General features: G+C 42.5%; 1 long non-coding RNA gene across 1 annotated transcript in view; it reads left to right on the forward strand.

The window, feature by feature from the left end:
- Window positions 1–27500, forward strand: part of LOC135101121 (uncharacterized) — a 103239-nt gene that overhangs the window by 53886 nt on the left and 21853 nt on the right. Inside the window, exon 2 of the long non-coding RNA XR_010269043.1 lies at window positions 6713–6781. This is a non-coding gene — a long non-coding RNA (uncharacterized LOC135101121). The remainder of the gene's footprint in view (window positions 1–6712; window positions 6782–27500) is intronic.

Raw genomic sequence — 27500 nt, forward strand, 5'->3', positions numbered from 1 at the left:
AACATCGCAAAACAGTTGTCGCACGCCGTGTCCATGGGCGTAAAGGTACACAGCATACTCACTCGGTAAATGACATAGCTGCGACGTGTTGAGGTCCCGGGAGGCTCACGCGGCGTCGGGAATATCGATGGCATTTTGTCTTCTGTTTATGTGAATATTACCACAAAACCTTCCTTGTGTCTCAGGTGACATGAGTTGAGGGACAGAACTGAAAGACGTTTTGTTTCTATAATTGTATCTTTTTATTCTTCTGTTAATAATTCTCACCTTCACATTGAGCGATCCATTTGGCTTGAGTGGCTTTCACACGCACAGTAAATGATTGACTGCTACATGACTCGTATTTCGAAACGTTTTGCCTGCTTTCAATACCGTTTCCGAAAAGAGACTAGAGGAGAATAAACAAGAGATGGTCAGTTGAGTTTTTGTATGTTAGAAATAGTCCAGATCATGCACCGAAACGCCGAAGAATGCCATCGTAGTGCCCTCTCCCACCACCTATTGCACATTGTCATACAGATAAGTGTATGATCAGACAGAAGGATGAGTTCTTTCTTTTATAATCTCTGAATAGAAAGTTATTTTTGTAATATCTTTGAGCTCAACTATTGGAAAGAAATTTGTATTCTTTTTATTTTGATCAGTGTTCCCTCGTAATTCAGAATGTTGTTGCTGTTGTTGATGTTGATAATTTCACCGATGCTCTATGAAGTTCTTCCTCGAACACATCATTCCAAGAGCTGGGTCTCCTGGACAACTCAACGATACGAAGCGCCCCAGACAAACTTCACTCCCTCCAGGTAGAGAGCAAAACACGAACAATCCAGCGCATTCACTCACGAACTCAGGGGAAAACAGGCTACCATAAAAAACAGTCTATCAATTTTCATAACAGTACTCGTTCGTGTCACGTACTCAGGCTACTCTAGGTGACTACTATCGTCGAATAGAATGTGCACTTGCTTTAAGGTTAACCATTATAGTGATTTATTTATTTTTTCCTATTACTTGTTGGCACTTTAAACATACTTTTGATTGATATGGTACAAGCTCGTCTTCCTCTTATTCTAGATGTGTTGCTATACTAACCACCTGCATGGGGAACGATGAACCTGGCATCTCTCCTTGCCTTGAAACGAGGGGCAGATATCTGACTCTTTGGACTAGGTATTAGCTAGAGGTCTGTATTACAGCTTAGCTCAACAGACCGGGCATCCTTCATCAATATCAACTACTGTTATGCATTTCTTAATGGCCAATAAAATACATCAATCTCTCTCTCTCTCTCTCTCTCTCTCTCTCTCTCTCTCTCTCTCTCTCTCTCTCTCTCTCTCTCTCTCTCTCTCTCTCTCTCTCTCTCTCTCTCTCTCTCTCTCTCTCTCTCTCTCTCTCTCTCTCTCTCTCTCTCTCTCTCTCTCTCTCTCTCTCTCTCTCTCTCTCGCAATAGTTACATGTGCTATGTGGTATAGGCATGACAAGAATTTTCTTATTTCTTTTAAAGTTGTAACTTACGTATAAAACACTCATTCCTCTCTTCTTCTATTACATCTCTCTACTGTACCTACTCAAGTGTAGGTGTAACTCGTCTCTTCACCTGTATACTCGTAAGTGTGCTACAATATGTGTTAAAAACCGACTCCGTGTTCGCAGTCGCCGACGTGGAGGTAAAAATAATTTGCATTTGTGTTCGCGTCCGATGAAATAAAAATCTTAAATCAGCAGTTTTGTCCACAACCGCATTTCATGAGAAGTTCTGTAAAGATCCTGCTCTGCCTGTGTCTCGACAGAGCTCTAAATTTTATACGGGATACGTCACTAATGCACACACACACACACACACACACACACACACACACACACACACACACACACACACACACACACACACACACACACACACACACACACACACACACACACACACACACACACACACACACACACACACACACACACACACACACACACACACACACACACACACGCGCGCGCGCGCGCGCGCGCGCGCGCAAAGCTAATTGAAAGTAACGTCCTTTTACAAGGAGCACCACGTAAAGAAGATAAGCTTCTAGAGAACAGCACCAAAAACTGCCTTAAAGCGTTGTTTCTACAATAAACAAGTGTACAAAAAATTGCTTGCAAGGAATACTTGGAAGGCAGCAATCAGAGAAACACCAACTCAAAACATTAGAGGCTGTATATTTACTTTACGTTAAGCAGAAAGAAGGAAATATTGACAGGAAAAAAAAAAAAAAAAACAGTCTCACATTATCGCCTTCTTCAAAAGTTATCAAAAACTTTGGCTGAAAATTTTATGAATATCAGTTCAACGATTTCGAGTCATTTGCTCCTTATCTTGATGAATACACACTGAATAATGACGAAGCGCGTCAGTCAAGGTTGTTCATTTGGTAGAAATAATCTTGAAATCACTCTTGCGAATACTGCTTAATGTAACGCGCATCTCCTCAGCGGCCTCTTCCCACAGGCACGGAAGGGAATGGCTTCATCACGCCGCGCTCCAGGCACCTCACCAGGTGCGGTGCCTTACTGGCCAAGTCGTAGCGCACCGTGCACGGGTCCTGCCCCACTGCTATGCTGAAGGCAAAGGCCAGTGCGAACAGGCCGCAGCTGTACCCGTCATTCTGGTGCTGCACAGGCCGCACTATGGCGCCCGGTGGCGGCACGTGCAGCTCCTGCAGCTGCTCCATCAGTGCAGTCGTGCAGGCGGACAGGCTGTTGTACATGGAATCGTACACCGCCAGGTGGCCGCTGCGCCTCGCACCGTAAGAAGACAGCAGCATCCAGTGGGTACCCGCCAGGCGGCCATAGTCCGCCATGGAGTCCTGGCGCAGCGGCACAGAGTGGTTCACCACCCGCAGGAAAAGAGACTTGGCTGGAGCTGGAGCAGCGGCAGGGTGAAGGCCGCGCCGAAGGCGTACAGGCCGCGAGTCTGTGGAAAACGTGTTTGCAATATGTCCTGAGCGAGGTCAATGACGTCATCAGAGAGCCAGCGCCGCCCCAAGATGTCCCTTCCGTCAGCACTGCGATGGCGAGGCAAGGGCAGCGGCTGGAACAGCACAGTGCACGACTCTGCCTCGCGACGGAAAGCCTCCCTGTGTTCCTCGCCACCGTGGCAGGCGAGGTGATCGTCAGGAGGCGAGGTGCCCTGCTCTGAGGTCAGATCAAGGAGAAGGGAAGAATTCTCCTGGTCTGAGATCAGGTCCTCGTCCAACAGGGAGGTCCACTCATCATCCGTGTCCTGCTCTAAGGTCAGGTCATGGTCAGGGGGCGAGATCTCCTGGTCTGAGGTCAGGTCCTCGTCCAGCAGGAAGGTCCACTCGTCACCCGTGTCCTGGTCACTGTCTTGCGTTCAGGCGTCACCATCAGCTGTTTCATAATCACTGGATAATCCATCGTCATCATCGGCTGTCTCATACTCATTGTCGGTGGCAGTGTCAGTGTTGCACGAATCCATGTGCAGTGACTGTGTGCCACCATGACTGGCATCATCCGTGGCTAGGCTTTCAGGGCCAAGTGTGAAAAGCTGCCAGCTGCTTGAGCCTGAAGGAGGCTGGCTCCCGTGCGGGCGGGAAAATTATCTGTCCAGGTGAGACGTCCTGGGAGAGAAACTTGAATGTTATCGGGAACACTGGTGGAGACAGCGGTGTAAGGCTGGGACTGATCTGCCCCATCTCTATGAAGGCTGTTTCTATCTTGCCTCCCTCTTTGGCCTCGAAAGGGGCCTGCGTGACCCCTTCGGCGGTGCGCAAGAGAAGGTCGCCCAAGGTAATCTCGGCCTTGGTCCTGAGGCTTCCCTCTACTATAGCTCGCACTTCCCCGCCCCACGCAGCTGATGGGCGCCCTTGGTCATCGGCTGCAGAGCTAGACGGAGGTGCACTTTGGGCGTCCGCCACCAGCCCTTGTACACCACCGTCAGCATGGTGGGACTCCTCGTGTTCTCTAGCTTCACTACCACTACTCGGCTGATTTGTAGAACTGAATGCATTATGGTTTTGATTGATTTGTATAAAGCCTTCAGTCTGACCGTACAACGAGATCAAAAGATGGGCTGATGTGTCAAACTCACGACGGAAAGTGGCGGCAAGGAGTTCAGCAGAATATGGACAAAATGGAGGTGTGTTGGCTGCTTTTCAGTGCACGCGTTTGCAATATATTGATATTTCGTTGTTTTCGGAATATTACGAAGCCAAATCAGCACAAATACTAGCAAACAGATATCAGAGTGTGAAAAGAACTCAAGACGCAGGGCATTAAGAGAGCTAGTAAGATCAAACTGGATTCTTCAAAGATGAGTACGCGAGTGTTCACAAGAGAACAGTCATTACTTTGAAGCAGTTACTCTGCCATGAGCCATCTCTGCAGTACAGCTGCTCATCAAGAAAATTGCTCAGTGATGTGTTTTTTTTTTTTTTTTTGTGTGTGTGTGTGCGTGTGTGTAAGTGTATCTTTTGTGCGTGTTTTATATATATATATATATATATATATATATATATATATATATATATATATATATATATATATATATATATATATATATATATATATATATATATATATATATATATATATATATATATATATATATATATATATATATATATATATATATATATATATATATATATATATATATATATATATATATATATATTAATAAGTGAAAGGCCCTTCCTAACCTGCCCGCATACTAGATGGCAAACCTTGGTGATATAGAAAGCTAAAGTGTGGTGATGTAGCGCGACAAACCATGGTACGCGCGATATATATATATATATATATATATATATATATATATATATATATATATATATATATATATATATATATATATATATATATATATATATATATATATATATATATATATATATATATATATATAAGGTATCGACGCATTGCCATGGAAGTGTTTTGGAGTTTTTGTTGGTGGTGCTGGTTGTGGTGCACTGTGGTGAGCTACGTCAGAACCTGCTACAATACAGGATGTGTCACAGGGTGTGGTTGCATCCTGCTTTAGGTGGAGTTGGTGGGGACCCAACCGTTGGTGTGGTGTATTGGGTGGTAGTGGTGGTTATGTCAGCAAGTGGTATTTATTATATATGATGGTCAAAAGGTATCAAAGAAGATAAAGTACCTCGTCTACATCTTCTTGCATTCTACTGTACATTCATCAACTTCAGCATTTGTGTCTTCCGCATCGCTTTACTATTTATTTCCTTTACAAATACTGATTTTATTAAGTCTATTTATATATTTCCAAAGATTTACCATACAGCTCCAAAGCACCATGCACTTATTTTCCTGAACTTAACAGTGCTACAAAAAACGATGAAGGCTGGCAGTGATGGATGACGGCGTTATTAGAGCGCGCAGTAGTAGATTATAATATCCTGGCGTGTATTAAGGCAGTTAGCTCTTAATTATATTAATCGGCGTGTGTAAGAGCCCCGTTTCCTCGCTCTTGTCCTGTTGATGCTCTCCACATTGTTATTACATCCCTGTCCTTGTACTGTATGAATTATCGGCGGTGGTGGTGAGTTGTTAATGCTGTCTTGCGCCAAAGCTGTAAGGTTGTTGAAGGTGTTTCTACGTGCACTGAGTGTGGTTGTGTGTGTCATTGTATTGTTCTTCGTGATTTGTAACTGTGTGTGTGTGTGTGTGTGTGTGTGTGTGTGTGTGTGTGTGTGTGTGTGTGTGTGTGTGTGTCTGCCTTGTGTTATGGTGTACAATTTGGTGAACAGTGCAGAGGAATGTGTCTTGCTGTGTACTATTTCTTGTTTGGTACCGTGACTCTCTTCTGGAGCTCTGGTGGTGTTAAGAGTGGTGTGGTGCTGTGGTTATGGACACACTGTGATTGGCGGTTCTTCGGACGTGCAGTGCTGTGGTTTTAGTGTTGCTGCGTTAGTCGGAGAAATGGCAGTAGCAGTGCTTGGCTGTGGTGCGTGACAGTTGCGGCGATGGTGTTGTTGTTGTGACGCTTTTTATGTAATAATGCTGCAAGTTTTGGAGTGTCGCGCGTGTGATGGTGCTGCAGTTGCGACGGTGTTGCGTTTGTGATGGTGCTGTGTTTGTGATAGTGCTACAGTTGTATTGGCGAAGTATTTGTGGTGCTGCTGTGACTGTGGTAGAGATTGTGGTGATGGTGTGACTGGCAGTGTTGTAATTGTGTCTCGGTGCTCTGGGGTGCATCTCAGTACTGGGGTGCATGGTGGTGCAGTGGGTGTGGGTAGTTAGGGGTGGGGAAGGGATGAGAGAGGGGAAGCAGCTGCCGTCGCCGCCGCAGTGAACTCCTGAACCAGTGCAGCGTGACGTGGAGGCGGGAGGGGTCTGCGCGCCCTGGCCCGATCAACACAAATTAAATAGTTTGCACTCTGACTTTGAAGCATTCAACTGAGCGTGTGATTAGCAGAGTCGAAATTAATTGCATAATTGTTCGCTAATTCAACATGAATTTTACATGGACCCTTTTTTTTTCTGATCTCTAACTTGTTTGTCTTTTATTATAATTTTGGATAAGTGTAGCATGTAGATAAACAGTGGTAAGGCTGATATTTCTGGACACTGGCGTAAGTTTATTTTCAGCATGAAAACATGGTGATTCTTTGTTTGCTGTGGTTAAGGCGAACATCGGAGCTTTCTTCCCAGTGGTGTTTTGTCCTCTATATTAACAGACTGTGTTTCCCGGCAGGTGAATTGGCGTGTCTCTTCTCTCCCGGCGGAGCACCATCAGGCCCTGCCGTCCAGGGAAGCACAGCAGGTGAGGATGCATGTGGTACTGAGCATGACGCATGTCTCGCCAGCAAGAATAGTGAAGGAGGCCCAGAGAATACCGCTAGAGACGCAACACACACTGTTTGGAGTCAGAGGAAGCACTTAATTTCCACTGTCATTTTCTCTTCCTTTTTTCTTTTCACCTTCCTCTGCCGGGGACAACATGCTCAGAGCTGCCGGAAGAAATCCCCCAGACTTCGAATTAATGAAGATTTATACCGAATGAATCCTTTTTTGACCTTAATCTCCCTTAGCCTTAAAGAGTGACGCAGATTTCCCACACTGACTTAATGTCCTTCGCATTAATATCGCTTGCGACGTGGCACCAGGGAAAAGGCAGAGCGGGAAGGCTAGAAGGGAAGAAGTGTGGAGCGCGGATAATGATAGGAAGAGAGAGAGAGAGAGAGAGAGAGAGAGAGAGAGAGAGAGAGAGAGAGAGAGAGAGAGAGAGAGAGAGAGAGAGAGAGAGAGAGTAATTAACGTGGACTCACCGGAGAAAACAGGGTAACGCGGTGTTCGGAGGCGATATTCGCTGGAAGGTGTTGTAGAGGCGGTTGTGGAAAGAATTGAATGGGAACGTGAACGACTTAGGGCACCATACAGTCGATATACGTGCCACTGGTGGTGCTGATAACGTGAATTTGTCTGAACGTGAGCTTTCCTCTCAGCCATTGGTGTAATGATGTATGCATGGGGGACGAGATCTCCTAACAAGATTGAGCTCATCATTGACTCTAACAGATAAAGACAGCAAACTGGATATTCTTTCAGCATTTATAAATTACTTTACGAATGTTTAGAAGCTGGTATGGTGAAGTCAGTGTGAAGAGTTAGAACAGTATCTTTTTCTATAACAAGTCGTTATGGGAACTGCCATTCAGAAAAGTCATGAACAATTTGTGTAGGATGAGTGGTTTAAAACAACTTTCCTTCGTTTGATATTTACAAAAAAAAAAAAAAAAAAAGTACACTTCTAAGCCATATAGTAATTAAAAGTAACCTCTTGCATCCGCTGAAGTGCATCTTGCAGAAGCTCTCCTTCGCGAAAAGGCCGAGATCAGCGAGATATATAGGATAACAAGGTAATGAAGATCCTCTTTACAAGCCACCGCCTGGATTGTTAACAAATTTAACTGAACTAATAAACCTAATCTAACTTTTCTTTCTTTGTAGCTGTATACGTGACCAATAAATAATAATAGTAATAATAATAATAATAATAATAATAATAATAATGATAATAATAATTATTATTATTATTATTATTATTATTATTAATATTATCATCATTATTATCATTATTATTATTATTATTATTATTATTATTATTATTATTATTATTATTATTATTATTATTATTGTCATCATCATCATCGTCATCGTCATCGTCATCGTCATCACTGCCATCATCATCATCATCATCATCATCATCATCATTATCATCATCATCATCATCATCACTGTCATTATCATCATTGTCTTCATCATCATCATCATCATCATCATCATCAGTCATTATCATCATTGTCTTCATCATCATCATCATCATCATCATCATCATCATCATTACTGTCATCATCATCATCATCATCATCATCATCATCATCATCATCATCATCATCATCAGTCATTATCATCATTGTCTTCATCATCATCATCATCATCATCATCATCATCATCATCATCATTACTGTCATCATCATCATCATCATCATCATCATCATCATCATCATCATCATTATCAGTGAGTCGCCATCATACCTGCAGGACAAGAAGCCAGAGTCAGCGGTAAGGTTTGAGAACACCTGGACGTCTTTCAGTCTTTCAGCTAAATTCTAAAAAAAAAATAAATAAATAAATAAATAAATATTGAGGTCTTGCATGTTTAAAATTGATTTAAACCTTGTTATGTGATTGGCTGAATCTGAAATGGTTTTATTTTTGTCTTACTTCTTGTAAATATCTTCATTAAATATCGCTAATCTTCACTTTCTGATCTTTTATGCCTGGTCTGAGAAACTAATGTCTAACTTTTTCTTCATTAACTTCTGCAACATTCGCGGTCTAAGATCTAATTTTCAATCTGTAGAACACCACCTCTCCTCTTCTAAACCTCATCTTCTTTTCCTCACTGAAACTCAGGTGTCTGAGGCAACTGACAGTAGCCCCTTTTCTGTTTCCTCCTACTTTCTCTATCCTCATTTTCGATCCAAAGCTGGATGCTGCGTTTATGTGCGCAATGACTTAACCTGCTCTCGTGCCCACGCTCTTGAATCTTCCGAGTTTTCCACCATCTGGCTACGACTACAGAGTCACTCTCATACTAAATTTATCTGTGCTGTATACCTCTCTCTCCTAACTCCTCTGACTATAAGAAATTCTTTGACTACTTAACTTCCAAAGTGGAGCACATTCTGACCCTCTTCCCTTTTGCAGAGATCTCCATTCTTGGAGATTTCAATGTTCACCACCAGCTTTGGCTTTCCTCTCCCTTCACTGACCATCCTGGTGAACTAGCCTACAACTTTGCTATCCTCCATGACCTAGAGCAATTGGTGCAACACCCTACTCGCATTCCTGACCGTCTTGGAGATACGCCCAACATTCTTGACCTTTTCCTGACCTCTAATCCTTCTGCTTATGCTGTCACCCTTTCTTCTCCGTTGGGCTCCTCCGATCACAATCTCATATCTTTATCTTGTCCTATCACTCCAATCCCTCCTCAGGATCCTCCTAAGCGAAGGTGCCTCTGGCGTTTTGCCTCTCCCAGTTGGGGGACCTGAGGAGGTATTTTGCTGATTTTCCTTGGAATGACCACTGCTTCCGTGTCAGAGACCCGTCTTTGTGTGCTGAGCGCATAACAGAGGTGATAGTGTCTGGCATGGAGGCGTACATTCCTCACTCTTTTTCTCGTCCTAAACCTTCTAAACCTTGGTTTAACACAGCTTGTTCTCGTGCTATACATGATAGAGAGGTGGCCCACAAAAGGTACTTAAGCCTTCCATCACCAGAATCTCATGCACGTTATATTTCTGTCCGGAACCATGCCAAGTCTGTTCTCCAACTAGCCAAAAACTCCTTCATTAACAGAAAATGTCAAAACCTTTCAAGATCTAACTCTCCTCGTGATTTCTGGCATCTAGTCAAAAATATCTCCAATAACTTTGCTTCTTCTTCTTTCCCTCCTCTACTTCAACCAGATGGCACCACTGCTATCACATCTATTTCTAAAGCTGAACTCTTTGCTCAAACCTTTGCTAAAAACTCTACCTTGGACGATTCTGGGCTTGTTCCTCCCTCTCCTCCACCCTCTGACTTCTTCATGCCACGTATTAAAATTCTTCGCAATGATGTTTTCCATGCCCTCGCTGGCCTAAACCCTCGGAGGGCTTATGGACCTGATGGGGTCCCTCCTATTGTTCTCCGAAACTGTGCCTCCGTGCTTGCACCTTGCCTAGTCAAACTCTTTCAGCTCTGTCTGTCAACATCTACCTTTCCTTCTTGCTGGAAGTTTGGCTACATTCAACCTGTTCCTAAAAAGGGTGACCGTTCTAATCCCTCAAACTATCGTCCTATCGCTTTAATTTCCTGCCTATCTAAAGTTTTTGAGTCTATCCTCAACAGGAAGATTCTTAAACATCTATCACTTCACAACCTTCTATCTGATCGCCAGTATGGGTTCCGTCAAGGCCGCTCTACTGGTGATCTTTTGGCTTTCCTTACTGAGTCTTGGTCATCCTCTTTTAGAGATTTTGGCGAAACTTTTGCTGTTGCCTTGGACATATCAAAAACTTTTGATAGAGTTTGGCACAAAGCTTTGATTTCCAAACTACCCTCCTACGGTTTCTATCCTTCTCTCTGTAACTTCATCTCAAGTTTCCTTTCTGACCGTTCTATTGCTGCTGTGGTAGACGGTCACTGTTCTTCTCCGAAATCTATTAACAGTGGTGTTCCTCAGGGTTCTGTCCTGTCACCAACTCTCTTCTTATTATTCATTAATGATCTTCTAAACCAAACTTCTTGTCCTATCTACTCCTACGCTGATGATACCACCCTGCACTTTTCCACGTCTTTTCATAGACGTTCAACCCTTCAGGAGGTAAACATATCACGCAGGGAAGCCACAGAACGCCTGACTTCTGATCTTTCTAAAATTTCTGATTGGGGCAGAGCAAACTTGGTATTGTTCAATGCCTCAAAAACTCAATTCCTCCATCTATCAACTCGACACAACCTTCCAGACAACTATCCCCTCTTCTTCAATGACACTCAACTGTCCCCCTCTTCTACACTGAACATCCTCGGTCTGTCCTTTACTTATAATCTGAACTGGAAACTTCACATCTCATCTCTAGCTAAAACAGCTTCTATGAAGTTAGGTGTTCTGAGACGTCTCCGCCAGTTTTTCTCACCCCCCCAGCTGCTAACTCTGTACAAGGGCCTTATCCGTCCATGTATGGAGTATGCTTCACATGTCTGAGGGGGTTCCACTCATACTGCTCTTCTAGACAGGGTGGAATCAAAAGCTTTTCATCTCATCAACTCCTCTCCTCTAACTGACTGTCTTCAGCCTCTCTCTCACCGCCGCAATGTTGCATATCTAGCTGTCTTCTACCGCTATTTTCATGCTAACTGCTCTTCTGATCTTGCTAACTGCATGCCTCCCCTCCTTCCGCGGCCTCACTGCACAAGACTTTCTTCTTTCTCTCACCCCTATTCTGTCCACCTCTCTAACGCAAGAGTTAACCAGTATTCTCAATCATTCATCCCTTTCTCTGGTAAACTCTGAAACTCCCTGCCTGCTTCTGTATTTCCACCTTCCTGTGACTTGAATTCCTTCAAGAGGGAGGTTTCAAGACACTTATCCACCAATTTTTGACCACTGCTTTGACCCTTTTACGGGACTGGCGTTTCAGTGGGCATTTTTTTTTTATTGATTTTTGTTTCCCTTGGCCAGTGTCCTTCTTACATAAAAAAAAAAAAAAAAAAAATTGCTCCTGTTTTCTCATAGAAAACAACAATAAACATATACTTTTATTAGAGTGTCTCTCTGTGTCAAGAGCGTGTTTCTTAATTATTCCTTTAATGACGTCTAGGAATCTTCTCTTGGACCTCTGACTCGGGATACTAGGCTCAAAATGTTAAGAAGTTTGCAAGTGTTTAACATTTTTCTTCCTAATCTAGAAAGGATTCCTCACAACAGATTATGACATAAACAAAGGATGTTGTAATGTTCCTTAGATTGGACGGAGAGTAACAAAGGGGTTATTTTTACTATCTGCTTGGAGTGACGTGATCGGCAATGGTTTGAGTCATCCTCTCTGTTTCTGTGTTTGCGTAAAGATAAGTATTTTTTTTCTTGCTATGAACGTATCGCTTGCAATTTCCAATCGTAAGGTGAGGGAGTCCTTAGATGTATATTTTTTTGAGGGAATATATATATATATATATATATATATATATATATATATATATATATATATATATATATATATATATATATATATATATATATATATATATATATATATATATATATATATATATATATATATATATATATATATATATATATATATATATATATATATATATATATATATATATATATATATATATATATATATATATGAATTTTATGACTCACTCATTAATAGCTCTTAATACGAAATTAATGGTGCATTCGCCACAATCGTTCGCTTTTCTCTTTTCCAATAATTCTGATCCCCAGATATGTGTTCCATGAGCCTTACCATTTCAGTAAGGACCCTCAGCAATTCAGTTATTTAATTGGTCAGAAATCTGTGGAATGTTGTCATATTTGAATTTCACCATCTCAACTTTAAGACCTTGCTTGATGCACACGTGAATGGCTCTCAGAGTGGCTCTTGTACTCAGTCACAGAATAATTTTCACATCTGATAAAACTGATAATATCAGCAAGTTTCCTTCTTACCAAGATTCCTGCTGCCGCGAAACTACTTTCTGAAGTAAACGCTGTCTATGACCTGGACGAGTTTGTTTTCTCACATTTATCATTGAGCGCGGCATTCACATAAAGCATTTCTTGGTTCCGGTTCTGTTTTTAAGGTTTGCAATTTGTTAGGCTTTTGTCGTTGTCGCTGCTCAAGGACTTAAGTTTTTTATGGCCAAGACACGGTTTTGTGGCTCTTCTGAGGCACATCAGAAGCGGGGAAGGCAGCGGGACTCCACCTTATGAAAACGCTTACAAATTATATAAACACTATAAGCATGAATTAATACAATGATCCATTAATATGTGTACAGTATGTGTGTGTGTGTAATATATATATATATATACATACACACACGCACACACACACACACACACACACACACACACACACACACACACACACACACACACACACACACACATATGCTTTCAGTTTTCTATTTGTATTCACTCATACTTTTCTTTTTTCATGTTTCCTTCGAGAAAACGTTTAGGCGTCAGGAGAATTTGCGAGTATTGTAGTTGTTGAGCAAAAGGCGGCGCTGTTGAGGCGTGAGGGTGCGGGCTAAGGAATAGAAGGGACGGGTGAGCAGGGCCACAGCGCCCCTCGCCTCGATATAAACAATAACAGTGCGGAGACGCGGGAACAGAGCGGCCGCCCAATCTCCTGTGGTCTTTACCTCCCTCTTTCCCTCGCTATCGTTCAAACTATAAACACATTGCCAAAAAAAAAAAAAAAAAAATAATAATAATAATACACACTCTTGTCTCCACCATAAAAATGGAGGAGCACACTTGTGGGGCGGCAGGTATGACGGCATCGGCGTGCAAGGTGCCGTCCCTAGCCAGACCCCGCCAGACACTCGCGTTCTCTCTGGAATAAAATACTGGAGAATTGAGATGGAGAGGCATTAGGTGGACTGTGTGATAGATAAAGAGGGTGCGAGGACGGATGGACTCGGCGTGGGCAGCACGGGGGCGGCCCGGCTGGGAACAAAGGAATATTTATTTGTGTTACCCGCGGGTCCATCTGAGCGAGGCGCCTCGATGGAATCATGTTTTCCGGGTGTTGTGTTTCCCGGAGGTTTTCTATATTTTTTTTGCGTACCAGGGGATTTATTTTTACTTCCCTTTTTCACGCGAAATTATAGCAGTTTTGTTGTTGTTGCCGATGGTCTTAGTTGTGGAAGGAACATCCGTTACTGAGCTTCGTAATACCGTGTTGACCTTTTACGGTGAGCAGGAGTTGGTTCGGTTGGTGCGTATTGCGTTGCTACGCTTGCCTCGCACACCAACTGCTCGATATATTTTTTTCCCTTTCATGTTATTTAGATAATGATATATCGAGTAGTGGTATTACTTCATTGTTGTGTTTATTAGAGATAAACTCTGCATCAGTGCATTTGGGCAAGACTCCTCTCGACGGGAGTGAAAAAACAAGAATTAGAAAATTATTGAAGCTTAACTTTTCGTTCCATGATGTAATATAGTGTGATGAAGGGCAGGAGTGACGGCGGGAGGTGGGGGGAGGTAGATGACGTAACATTGTTTGTGACAGTCTTGTTTCTTACGTACGTACGTACATACGTGTGTGTGTGTGTGTGTGTGTGTGTGTGTGTGTGTGTGTGTGTGTGTGTGTGTGTGTGTGTGTGTGTGTGTGTGTGTGTGTGTGTGTGTGTGTGTGTGTGTGTGTGTGTGTGTGTGTGTGTGTGTGTGTGTGTGTGTGTGTGTGTGTGTGTGTGTGTGTGTGTGTGTGTGTGTGTGTGTGTGTGTGTGTGTGTGTGTGTGTGTGTGTGTGTGTGTGTGTGTGTGTGTGTGTGTGTGTGTGTGTGTGTGTGTGTGTGTGTGTGTGTGTGTGTGTGTGTGTGTGTGTGTGTGTGTGTGTGTGTGTGTGTGTGTGTGTGTGTGTGTGTGTGAGTGTGTGTGTGTGTGTGTGTGTGTGTGTGTGTGTGTGTGTGTGTGTGTGTGTGTGTGTGTGTGTGTGTGTGTTTTATGTAGGAAGGACACTGGCCAAGGGCAACAAAAATCTAATAAAAAAAATGCCCACTGAAATGCCAGTCCCATAAAAGGGTCAAAGCAGTGGTCAAAAATTGATGAATAAGTGTCTTGAAACCTCCCTCTTGAAGGAATTCAAGTCATAGGAAGGTGGAAATACAGAAGCAGGCAGGGAGTTCCAGAGTTTACCAGAGAAAGGGATGAATGATTGAGAATACTGGTTAACTCTTGCGTTAGAGAGGTGGACAGAATAGGGGTGAGAAAAAGAAGAAAGTCTTGTGCAGCGAGGCCGCGGAAGGAGGGGAGGCATGCAGTTAGCAAGATCAGAAGAGCAGTTAGCATGAAAATAGCGGTAGAAGACAGCTAGATATGCAACATTGCAAGCTTTTGATTCCACCCTGTCTAGAAGAGCAGTATGAGTGGAACCCCCCCAGACATGTGAAGCATACTCCATACACGGACGGATAAGGCCCTTGTACAGAGTTAGCAGCTGGGGGGGTGAGAAAAACTGGCGGAGACGTCTCAGAACACCTAACTTCATAGAAGCTGTTTTAGCTAGAGATGAGATGTGAAGTTTCCAGTTCATATTATAAGTAAAGGACAGACCGAGGATGTTCAGTGTAGAAGAGGGGGACAGTTGAGTGTCATTGAAGAAGAGGGGATAGTTGTCTGGAAGGTTGTGTCGAGTTGATAGATGGAGGAATTGAGTTTTTGAGGCATTGAACAATACCAAGTTTGCTCTGCCCCTATCAGAAATTTTAGAAAGATCAGAAATCAAGCATTCTGTGGCTTCCCTGCGTGATATGTTTACCTCCTGAAGGGTTGGACGTCTATGAAAAGACGTGGAAAAGTGCAGGGTGGTATCATCAGCGTAGGAGTGGATAGGACAAGAAGTTTGGTTTAGAAGATCATTAATGAATAATAAGAAGAGAGTTGGTGACAGGACAGAACCCTGTACTCGTAAACCAAGTTATTTTTCTCTTCATAATCTAATTTGGTTTCAAGTTGTGAAATGTACACACACACACACACACACACACACACACACACACACACACACACACACACACACACACACACACACACACACACACACACACACACACACACACACACACAAACACGCACACATACACACACACAAACACACATACACACATCTACACACACACACACACACACACACACACACACACACACACACACACACACACACACACACACACACACACACACACAAGGAATAACTAGAGGAACAGAAGACAGAATTGGGAGAGGAAGAGAACTACAACAGGTACGACTAGAAGGACACACAGTTTTTCTCACCATGAATAGGGAGGCGGCGTATTTCATCTTGTTTGGACCTTCTTACCTCAACCGTTCTCCATACCCCATGACTCACTCCTCGTCACCGCTTATACCTGACTTTACCACCTAAATGCAACATATCGTCTTATAATCCTTAATTTTCTTTAGGTATCCTCACTTTCTCTTTCCCTCCTCCGTCTTCTCTCGTGTCCTTCCCCAACGCCTCTCCTCGCTCATAAAAGAGGTTAACTAGACTAAAAGGCTAATGATGTTGACAGCTACGTGCACCCTGATTGATTTTCCCCGGATCTTGAGGGGAGAAAAAGTAATTCTCTATCTCTCATTATTCACTTGGGATTCCTGCGTCCCCTTCGCCTTCTCAGAACAACACCAGGACCTGCTGCTCATGTGTAAGGCTCCGGCAACCCGTGGCGAAGGAGGCAAATTTATCTTCAAGAGGAAAATGTGGAGAATCTGGCAACGGAGACGATTAAGGATGGGTGACAACGTTCATTGGCCAGTTAATGATCGCCTCCTGCCCGTGATGATGGTGATGGCAGTGGTAGTGATGGTGAAGGTTGTGGCGGTGGTGGTGGTGGTGGTAATGATGGTGATGGCGACTAGACGGTGTTTTGAATGTGATGATGAATGACTGTTTAGAATGTGATGATGATAGTAATAGGGGGTAATAAGTGTGATTTGTATTGTGTGATGGTCTTGTATAATAGAGCGGTGTGATGGTATGAAGTGGTAAGGATGGTGATCTAGTGTGGTGTACAGATGTGTGGTGGTCATGTTGTGGTGGTGGCGTGGTGTGGAGCTATGGTGTACACGTTTGTGGGGTGCTTCATGGTCAAGGTGGTGGTGAAGCGTTGTGCTGTTGTTGGTGGTGTGGTGCTCGTGTTATGGTGTACTGGTGTGTGATGGGGTTATGGTGGTGAAGCATTGTCCTGTATGTGTCAGTGGTGGTGTGGTGCTATGGTGTAATGGTTATGGTGTACAGGGATGCGGTAGTCATTGTGGTGGTGAAGCGATGTGTTGCTGTGTGTCGCTGGTGGTGGTGTGGTGCTGACCCGATCGATATTTACATCTTGCGAACATGGATTGTGCTGCTCGTAACCCTCAGAGGTGGGGAGTTGGCGAACACCTCCGACCTTACCGTGGTGCAGTGCTGTGGGCATGCTGTGGCTGAAACATGGCAGTGTATCGTGCTGGATGATGATGAGTTCTGTGAATGTGGTGCGGTGGAGACGTGATGTTATTAAAGTGACGTTATATTGCTGAGTGATTAATAGTTTATTGTTTATCTTTTCCGGCTGTGAGGGATTGAAGTAAGCAGTGTACCATTTCTTGTGTTGGGGAGACAGTGGGTGGTGAAGGGAGGTGAAAGATGGAACAGGTGCAAGAGTACACAGTTGTAGGAGAAGGAAGAGAAAGATTAGAATGGATTAGAAATAGCAATTGCTCCTCGGTTCAGTGCTAAGCTCTTTGATTTCACAATTATACACTAACTGCAAATATTAAAAGGATATTACGGATGAAGGAAGAGAAAGAGGACGAGGAGGAGGAGGAGGAGGAGGAGGTGGGATGAGATAGACATAATCGGTAAAATAAAGGGAGGTTGAAGAAAGAAAAACTAAGAAAGAAGTAGATGAAGGAAGAGGAGTAATGTAGCGCCTGTCAAAACCATATCATCCATGTATTAGTATATCTGTTATTTCCCCGAGCGACACAGAACAAGCTGATGGGGATAATCCTGTGGAGGGAGGCGGGGGCAGACCTGTCATCAGAGGTATTCTATTTTCCAGTGAAGTGGAGTGATTCCGTGGAACACTGCTCGGTGCCTCCTTCCCCCGCCCTCTATACATCACACGACTCCTCCCTTTATAGGCCCTCTTTCCCTTCACCAACCCTCGTGGCCACCCCCTTGCCTCCTTTCCTTCATCGTCAGTTTTTCATCACTCACTCTTTCACAACACAGTATCTTCACACCGCATTGTAATCATTCTACATAAAGCTTTCAACTCCTTTGCTCTCATATTGTTTAATTTCTACGTCTTCTTCCATGATTTCACCATTCTTCACTCTTACATCCTATCGATTCCACCTCAATCTTTCAAAACATCCTCATTACATGACCTTTACCTGTTCCATTTATTACTTTAGGAGAGAGAGAGAGAGAGAGAGAGAGAGAGAGAGAGAGAGAGAGAGAGAGAGAGAGAGAGAGAGAGAGAGAGAGAGAGAGAGAGAGAGAGAGAGAGAGAGATGTGGATGTGATTTAAATGTTGAAAGATATTGCCCGATGATGAGTTGTTCATTCAGATTAAAGGTTCACTTTCTTTTGAAGCAAGTAAACAAAAAAAAAAAAAAAAAGAAAGAAAAAACATCTAGCATATTATCGCGTCTTGCTGGGTGTTCTGTGATAAAGGCAGGCAGGAAGGAAAATATGCACTGTGGCAGGAACCAACACCCGTACTTCCATCACCACGGTCTCCACCACCACCACCACAGCCACCACAACCACCTCGTCACTCTGCCTCATCTCTCCTTGTTTTTCTCATACGTCAAGATTCCCAGAAGTTGCTTCGGTCCATTGCTCCCGTCGGCTGCACGTCCTGCCTCGCCCGTTCCGTGCCGCCGATAGACAGACAGACAGACAGCCCATACAACTACGTACAGTACCTGATAGATACAGAAGGAGGATTGTCATCGGGGTTGGAAAAAAACCCGAAAAAAAACAGAGTTTTTTTGGGGTTTATATTTTTTTTTGCGGGTTTCCTTTTTTTGGGGTTTTATTTATTTTATTGTTTATTTTTATATTTATATGTAAATCAGTTTAAATAAGCAATTAAAAGGTAATCTAAAGTAAAACAAAAGGTTTGAATTTTTTTTTTTTTTTCATGTCTGGGGGACACCGGCTAAGAGAAACAAAAAATACAATAAAAAAGGCCCACTGAGGTGCCGGTCCCCAAACAGAGTCAAAAGGGGTCGTCAAAAATTAAAGGACAAGTGTGTTGAAGCCTCCCTCTTGAAAGAGTTCAAGTCACAGGAAGGAGGAAAAACAAAAACAGGAAGAAAGTTCCAGAGCTTACCAGTGAAAGGGATGAATTGTTGACTTGTTAACTCTTGCACAGAATAAGGGTGATGCAGTTAGCAAGTTCAGAAGAGCAGTTGGCATGAAAATAGCGGTAAAAGTTAGCAAGAGATGTAACACTGCGGCGATGAGAAAGAGGCTGAAGGCAGTCAGTTAAAGGAGAGTAGTTGATAAGACGAAAAGCTTTTGATTCCAGCGGCATAAGTGGAACCCCCCTACATGTGAAGCATATTATCATACATGGACGGATAAGGCCCCTGTACAGAGTTAGCTGCGGGGGGGGGGGGGGGCGATGAAAAAAACTGGGAGACACCTAACTTCATAGAAGCTGCTTTAGCTAGAGATGAAATGTGTAGTTTCCAGTTTAGATTATACGAGTAAGTAAAGGACAGACCGAGGATATTCAGTGTAGAAGAGGACAATAGTTCCGTGTCAATGAAGAAGAGGGGATAATTGTCTGGAAGGTTGTGTTGAGTTGGTACATGGAAGAATTAAGTTTTTGAAGCATTGAACAATACTAAGTTTGCTTTGCCCCAATAAGAAATTTCAAAGAGATCAGAAGTCAGGCATTCTGTAGCTTCCGTGCGAGAACTGTTTACTTCCTGAAGGGCTGGACGTCTACGAAAAGACGTGGAAAAGTGCAGGGTGATATCATCAGCATAGGAGTGGATAGGACAAGAAGTATGGTTTAGAATATCATTGATGAATAATAGGAAGAGATTTGGTGACAGGACAGAACCCTGAGGAACACCACTGTTAGAAGATTTAGAAGAAGAACGGTGACCGTCTAACACAGCAGCAATACAATGGTAAGAAAGGAAATTTGAGATGAAATTACAGAAAGAACGATAGAAGCCGTAGGAGGGTAGTTTGGAAATCAAAGCTTTGTGCCAGACTCTAAAGCTTTTGATATGTCTAAGCCAACAGCAAAAGTTTCACCAAAATCCCTAAAATAGATGACCAAAACTCAGTTAGGAAAGCCAGAAGATCACTAGTAGAGCGGCCTCGATGGAACCCATAATGGCGATCAGATAGAAGGTTGTGAGGTGATAGATATTTAAGAATCTTCCTGTTGAGGATAGATTCGAAACTTTAGAGAGGCAGGAAATTAAAGCAACAGGATGGTAGTTTGAGAGATTAGAATGGTCACCCTTTTTAGAACAGGTTGAATGTAGGCAGACATCCAGCAAGAAGGAAAGGTAGATGTTGATAAACAGAGTTGGAAGAGTTTGACTAGGCAAGGTGCAAGCACGGAGGCACAGTTTCAGAGAACAATAGGAGGGACCTCATCAGGTCCAAAAGCCTTCCGAGGGATTAGGCCAGCGAACTCTTGGAAAGCATCACTGCGAAAGATTTTAATGGGTAGCATGAAGTATTCAGAGGATGGAGGAGAAGGAGGAACAAGCCCTGAATTAGTTTTTAGCAAAGATTTGAGCAAAGAGTTCAGCTTTAGGAATAGATGAGATGGCAGTGGTGCCATCATTTGAAATAAAGGAGGGAAAGATGAAGAATCAAAGTTATTGGAGTTTTTTTTTTTTTTTTTTTTTTTTGGCTAGGTACCAGAAGTCACGAGGGGAGTTAGAACTTGAAATATTTTGACACTTTCTGTTAATAAAGAACCAGACACTTGTTTAGGTCATGCTGATACAGGTTGGTCCGGTTGGACAAAGCCTGTGTTAACTTGTACTATACAATAAATGAACGGGTCAGGCTTGACTACTTTTACATTTTTTATGTATATGTCTGTATATAGACTTTATTTATCAATATGATATAAAACTAAATTTAAAGATGTAAAATATTAAAAAAACACTTAGGATTTTTTTTTGTTATTTATTTATTTATTTATTTATTTTGGGTGTTTTTGGGAGTTTTTTTTTTTTATGCCAACCCTGACTGTGGTGCTTGGTTAAATGTGAAATTTTCAGATATTGATGGCTTCTTATCTGACTGTATCTGTGTGTGTGTGTGTGTGTGTGTGTGTGTGTGTGTGTGTGTGTAGCAGACCATGCAGTATATCTGTTTCTCCTACTCTGCCTATCTGCCTGTCTGTCGTTCTGTGTGTGTGTGTGTGTGTGTGTGTGTCCATATGCCTATTTGCCTATTTAATCTCTCTCTCTCTCTCTCTCTCTCTCTCTCTCTCTCTCTCTCTCTCTCTCTCTCTCTCTCTCTCTCTCTCTCTCTCTCTCTCTCTCTTTCTCTCTCTCTCTTTCTCCCTTGATGAGCTAAGAATTTACCCTCTAATGAAGCAAACTGCCTCCTCCACGTATATTATTAATTTTCCCTGTTTGTCGTTGCCTTGTATCGTCCATATGGCGCCGCCCGGCCGGCTCGTGTTGATCGCCAGGGGTGACGGGCGAGAAGAATGTAGAAGGAAGATCAAGTCAATATTCCCTTTGAATAAAATCACCAACAGTATGGTTTATTAGAAGAGATCACCATAACTGTTCAATAAGGTCTTCGTGGTCGCCTCGGTACAGCAGACGACGAATGTAATATGTAATAACTGTGAGGATGGAGGTGTTTGCTCACTCCAACCCATTGTTCCTTGCTGATTGAGCTTCCGAGATTAAATTTTTAAGAGCCTCGATGTAAAAGTCTCTGCCGTTAACGAAGCCGAAAATATCCATTGTATGATAAAGGAAGAAAAAAAAGAAGGGCGTTCATTTTTATTTTTGTTTTATTATGAGTGTCATATTAATGTATTAAAAATCTAGTCGGTTGTCGCGTTGTAAACAAGGCCAAAGTATGTGGCTGGTGCTCGGGGCGAGGGATTAAGGAGGGATTCTCGGATGATTCTTTATAACGGCCTTCAGAAACAAGGAAATCAAAGACGAAAAATAATGTTTTATAATAACCGGAAGCATTGGCGACGATATATATATATATATATATATATATATATATATATATATATATATATATATATATATATATATATATATATATATATTTTTTTTTTATGGTGGGGATTCATAGTGTATTGTGAGGGTTTGTAGTCTCTCTCTCTCTCTCTCTCTCTCTCTCTCTCTCTCTCTCTCTCTCTCTCTCTCTCTCTCTCTCTCTCTCTCTCTCTCTCTCTCTCTCTGTGTGTGTGTGTGTGTGTGTGTGTTTTACTACTATTTTCCAAAACTTCAATCATGTTGGTACTCAGCATGCAGTAGACTCGCTCACTCACTTTTCAAGCTAATGACCACATCTCATGGGTTCCAGCGTCTGTCTGTCAGGATAAAAAGAGTTCATGCATCTGTCTAATCAGCGCGTTCTGCAAGCTTTATTTATTCATAGCCCCAACTCTGCCTGCCGAATCTTTAGGTCTTGGCTTCTTTCATCATACAGTGACTGCTTCATGATCTCACCACGTCCTTTTCTTCCGTGGCTGTTGTCCTTCATAAACTTCTGCTCTTTGATTTTCGCCTCAGCACTCTTTTATATACTCATTTTATATTTGACTGAGTGCAATAAGCATACATAATGGTTAATTTTGAATGCCATTAACCTTAGCAACACAATAAACTGGTTGTTGTATCTCCTGCAGTTACACAGTGACATTGTTACTTGTCTCCTGACTTGTAAATCTTTCTGCATAAATATTTTTGAGAGTATAATTTTAGTTTAATCTTCAACGCCTGCCATAATATCATTCACTAGCCTTCTTCGCGCTGTTCGGTTTCCTGCGTATCACCTTCCCTTTCCGTGACCCTGCGTAGTATCGTAGATTTATAATCTGTCAACAAATATTAACATTTTATTGCATAAATGAATGTTTGTGTCCTTCCCTTCGTATGGAAAGTAACGTTAACTAATATTTATTGACACTTATTTATATGCACTTTTGTTTGCACAAGACTTGTGACAGGTGCGTCTGACTAATCTTTGCTGAGAAGCTTTGCATCACTCTGTTGCTGCTTTAGGGGTAATCAGCTAAGATTAGTGATACATTGTAGATTACCATTACTTTCATCAAATATATAAATTTATACAATGCATTACATATAAATGGATGTATAGATAGATAGTTGCATTGATACACAGATAGTTAGATAGATGGATATATATATATATATATATATATATATATATATATATATATATATATATATATATATATATATATATATATATATATATATATATATATATATACAGAGAGAGAGAGAGAGAGAGAGAGAGAGAGAGAGAGAGAGAGAGAGAGAGAGAGAGAGAGAGAGAGAGAGAGAGAGAGAGAGAGAGAGAGAGTGTGTGTGTGTGTGTGTGTGTGTGTGTGTGTGTGTGTGTGTGTTTGTGAAACCGTACACATTACATATTCTCAGTTTTGATGAAAATATTTGAAGCGAAATCGCGTTGAGAGTTGGTATAGAAATTTACTCCTCTTTGTGCAAATTGTTTCTAGGTAAAGAGCTTACTGACCTTAATATTATTTAGTTTTTACCGTACTGAAGCATACCCATTAGTTGAGCAGGGAGGCGGCGTGTTTATACAGGGGAAGTTTGGCGCTTCATTACTGCCCCCTTCCTACTTAGCCCTTAATGACACAGGAAGGGACCAATTTCGCTACTTTGTGCTGAACACGTAATTTTGTTCCGTCTTTAATGACACCGTGATTTCAATTGTGCTTTTCGTTACTTTTATTTTTATCTTTCTCTTTGTTAATAAGATACTTTACATTTATGAAAACAAAGTAGTTTCTCAGACCAACGCACCATTTTATTCGTTTTAATTACTTCTTGCTAAGCTGCGCTATCAAGATACGAGGTTCTCGATAATTCTAACACAGATCTTGACGAGTTCCAATGTGTCTCCTTCTGTTCTGGACTTTCATTCCGCATGCGTGGTTTGATTCTGTGTAAGGGATTTGGAACGTGTTAACATGTTCGCGAGGTTGTTTTCTTTACCTTCTCCGTGGTGTATGTCATTTCTCTTCCCGCAAGTTTTCTGTCTGAGCGTCCTTGGTGAGGGTACATATAGACTCATGTGGCGGTGGGTGTTGAGACAGCATGTACTTGTCCACGCAACAGATGGATGCGAGGGAGTTATGGTTGCTGTAGGTGTGGCTGTTACACCGTATGATCATTAATTAACACCCCTCCATCCGTACTATACACATTACACCCACACCCATGCCACATATCACAACACATCACGGCTCAGGGCACAGCAAAATGTTAGCGCGCTGTGTAAATTAACGCTCAGTGCTGCATTTTAGCACGGCATTACAGTACAGCACTAGCGCACCACCACACACCACAGGAACGGTAACAAGGAAGGCAGTCAACACACCGCCTTTTCCTTCATGTTCTCGCAGCCTTTCAAAGTGACAATTACAACATAGTCATCATCATCAAACTTTTTTTTTTGGCAGATGTAGATTTGTATTGCATCATGAGACCATCACAACGAAGCGGCGGCATAAAAAAGTATCTTCACAGCTTGCAACCTTATATAGATGACCAGAGGAAATTCTCAAGGAGCACTCTGACACATACGGGAAGCTTAGGGCCTCCTGCCAGCATCGCACGGAAACACAGGCATGACATGGCCTCCCAGCACACTGTTAGCATAGGATAGAGAAGCATATTATCATAGTAACCTGTCAGCATAGCATCATAGCTCCACGGGCTGAATGCATCATCAAGAGGACAATGCCGGGCGACTGACCGTGAAAAAGGCTTAGAGGGATTACGTTCATCCTAATCTAAAAGGGAGATTACTGGTGACAGAGTGAGAGGATGGGAAAGGGGGAGGTTGAGCAAGGGAGAGGGAGGGGCGCGGCAGGCTGGGCGGGCGAGGCAGGGCGGTCGGTAGAATGGAGTGGAAAGGAGTGATAGGGAGGAGGCGACCCAAAGGCATTAAAAAAGAGGGAGAGAAAATATAAAGTTTACTGGAAAAAAAAGGAGTAATTATTTCCGCTAAAGAAATATTATCAGGCAAGCCTTAGAGAGCAGTCACAATCTTAACCGTGGGCCGGGACGCGTGCTAAGCGGATAACGGAGTGATAAGGTGGAGACGTGACCCAGAGAACCTCCCCCACCGCCACGAGGAACGCCATTACGGAGGCTAAGTGGAAAAGAATGACACTACACGAACATAAAAGTTCTGGAGGACGTACACTTGATGTTTTATTGCTGATGTAGTTATAGGAAGAACACACACACACGCACACACACACACACACATACACACCAGGAAGTAAAGAAACAGCACAATCATGAACGCACATCCCTCACATCCCTGAAACTCCCTGGGAATAAAAAAAAAAAAATAAATAAAATAAATAAAAAAAGAAAATTCGCAGAAACCAAGAAATAAAGACGTCTGAATGATAAAAAAAAAAAGACACAAAATATGAACGATAATCGAACTAACGAATCACCGGAAGGAATGGCAGCAGAAGGGAGCCGGGGAGGGTGAAAGGATGGAGCGGTGAGAGGGAAGGAGGGAAGGGAGAGGCGAGCAGAACAAACAGAAATAGGACACCGGCAGGAAAAAGTACAAAAGGGGGAAAAGAGAGTCGGCTAAGAAAAACATTCAAACAGGTGAATACAGCGAGGAAAAAGATGCATAAGAGAGGATAAAAATGACATACGGACGGACAATAGGCGGAGAGGAGAAGGCTTAAAAACGCAGTGGCAGGTGGCTGGAGGCGAGGGGAGAGAGAGAGAGAGAGAGAGAGAGAGAGAGAGAGAGAGAGAGAGAGAGAGAGAGAGAGAGAGAGAGAAGCGGTGTTGAATAATCCTGAATCTCTCTTTCTTTCTCTCTCTCTCTCTCTCTCTCTCTCTCTCTCTCTCTCTCTCTCTCTCTCTCTCTCTCTCTCTCTCCCACATCACCACTTGAATGCATTAATGTGTCGTATCTTCCCTTTAACAATACTGAGGGATGTCGTCCGAAGCACTCTTGATAATACCACATACACATCACCTTTACTATGGTACCTGTTGTCCTCGTAGGCTGCTTGTACTCACGTGATGCTGGACCGGCGGTGTGCTTCCCTGCCTTCCTGTGTGCGGTCGCTTGGTTGTCGCGCGTGGTGCACTACAACAGATAATTAATCGGTAACGAACTGAAAAGAGCCGCCACCAATGTAAAGATTGTTTTCTGTGTACCTCTTTTATTTTCCTTTCCACATGAATCAATCAGTGTAATCTGGATTGGGAAAGAACGCTAGTCGTGGGGATGGTAGGATATACGTACGTAGTGTGTGTGTGTGTGTGTGTGTGTGTGTGTGTGTGTGTGTGTGTGTGTGTGTGTGTGTGTGTTTACAGGTGAAGCAAAACACCGTAATGCTGGACTCGATAGCTCTAATATGAGAGAGTTGCACCTGCCATCAGCTTGTACGACGAGTGACGGACAGGAGTCAGATTCACCTCAGCTCTTAAATATCATAGCGGGAAAGCATTTGACCTCAGGAAGGAAAGTGAGGTGGAGTAGAGCAATTAATGACGGTTAGCTAAAGTGCATGGCATCTATAGGACTGAGGCATTTTGTAAGGTTAATCAAGGAGCATTTGCGAGATTTTAAAGAAGAATTGGATGATAATGATGGCACACACAAGTGCAGGTGACAGCAAGGAAACGTTTGGTCCGTGATTAACTTTGTAGTGTAACAGATGTGTGTGTGTGTGTGTGTGTGTGTGTGTGTGTGTGTGTGTGTGTGTGTGTGTGTGTGTGGCTGTGCGCGTGTAAAGATGAACATATTAATTGTGAGAGAGCTAAACACGAAAGTGATGGCAGACTTAATAAAACTCGTGACAGAGACAGATGGACTGTATGGAAGCTAATGTATGCAGATGGCGCTGATTTGTTGAGAAACATTAATTAAATTTTGTACGGACCTACTCTTGGTTTTGTTGATTAGAGAGAGAGAGAGAGAGAGAGAGAGAGAGAGAGAGAGAGAGAGAGAGAGAGAGAGAGAGAGAGAGAGAGAGAGTACTGGAAGTCTAATATAATACAGAAACAGATCTCTTGCAATACAGGCCTTGAATAAACAAACGCTGCCATGTTATCCAAAAACTGCACAACATTTTAATCACAAATGAAATTCAAATAGTCACTTTGTAAAAAAAGTTGACGCAAAAGACTGCTGGAGGAAGTGAATACTGGACAGAGCTTTGTATTCCGTAATGTATTGCTGATGAGACTCTGAAATAGCGAAAAATGCACACATTATATTTTGTAAGTTTATATTGGTACTCTTGCTGAATTTCTGAAAAAAAAAAAAAAAAAAAAAGCTTACAAAAGAATATGTTTCTGGTCGCTTACAATTTTTTGCTTAATTTGACACACCTGATTTAGACAGACCTGCAAGTATTATAAATGTTTTCTACCAGTTGTA

This window comes from Scylla paramamosain, chromosome 6, assembly GCF_035594125.1.
Source record: "Scylla paramamosain isolate STU-SP2022 chromosome 6, ASM3559412v1, whole genome shotgun sequence".
Classification (NCBI taxonomy): domain Eukaryota; kingdom Metazoa; phylum Arthropoda; class Malacostraca; order Decapoda; family Portunidae; genus Scylla; species Scylla paramamosain.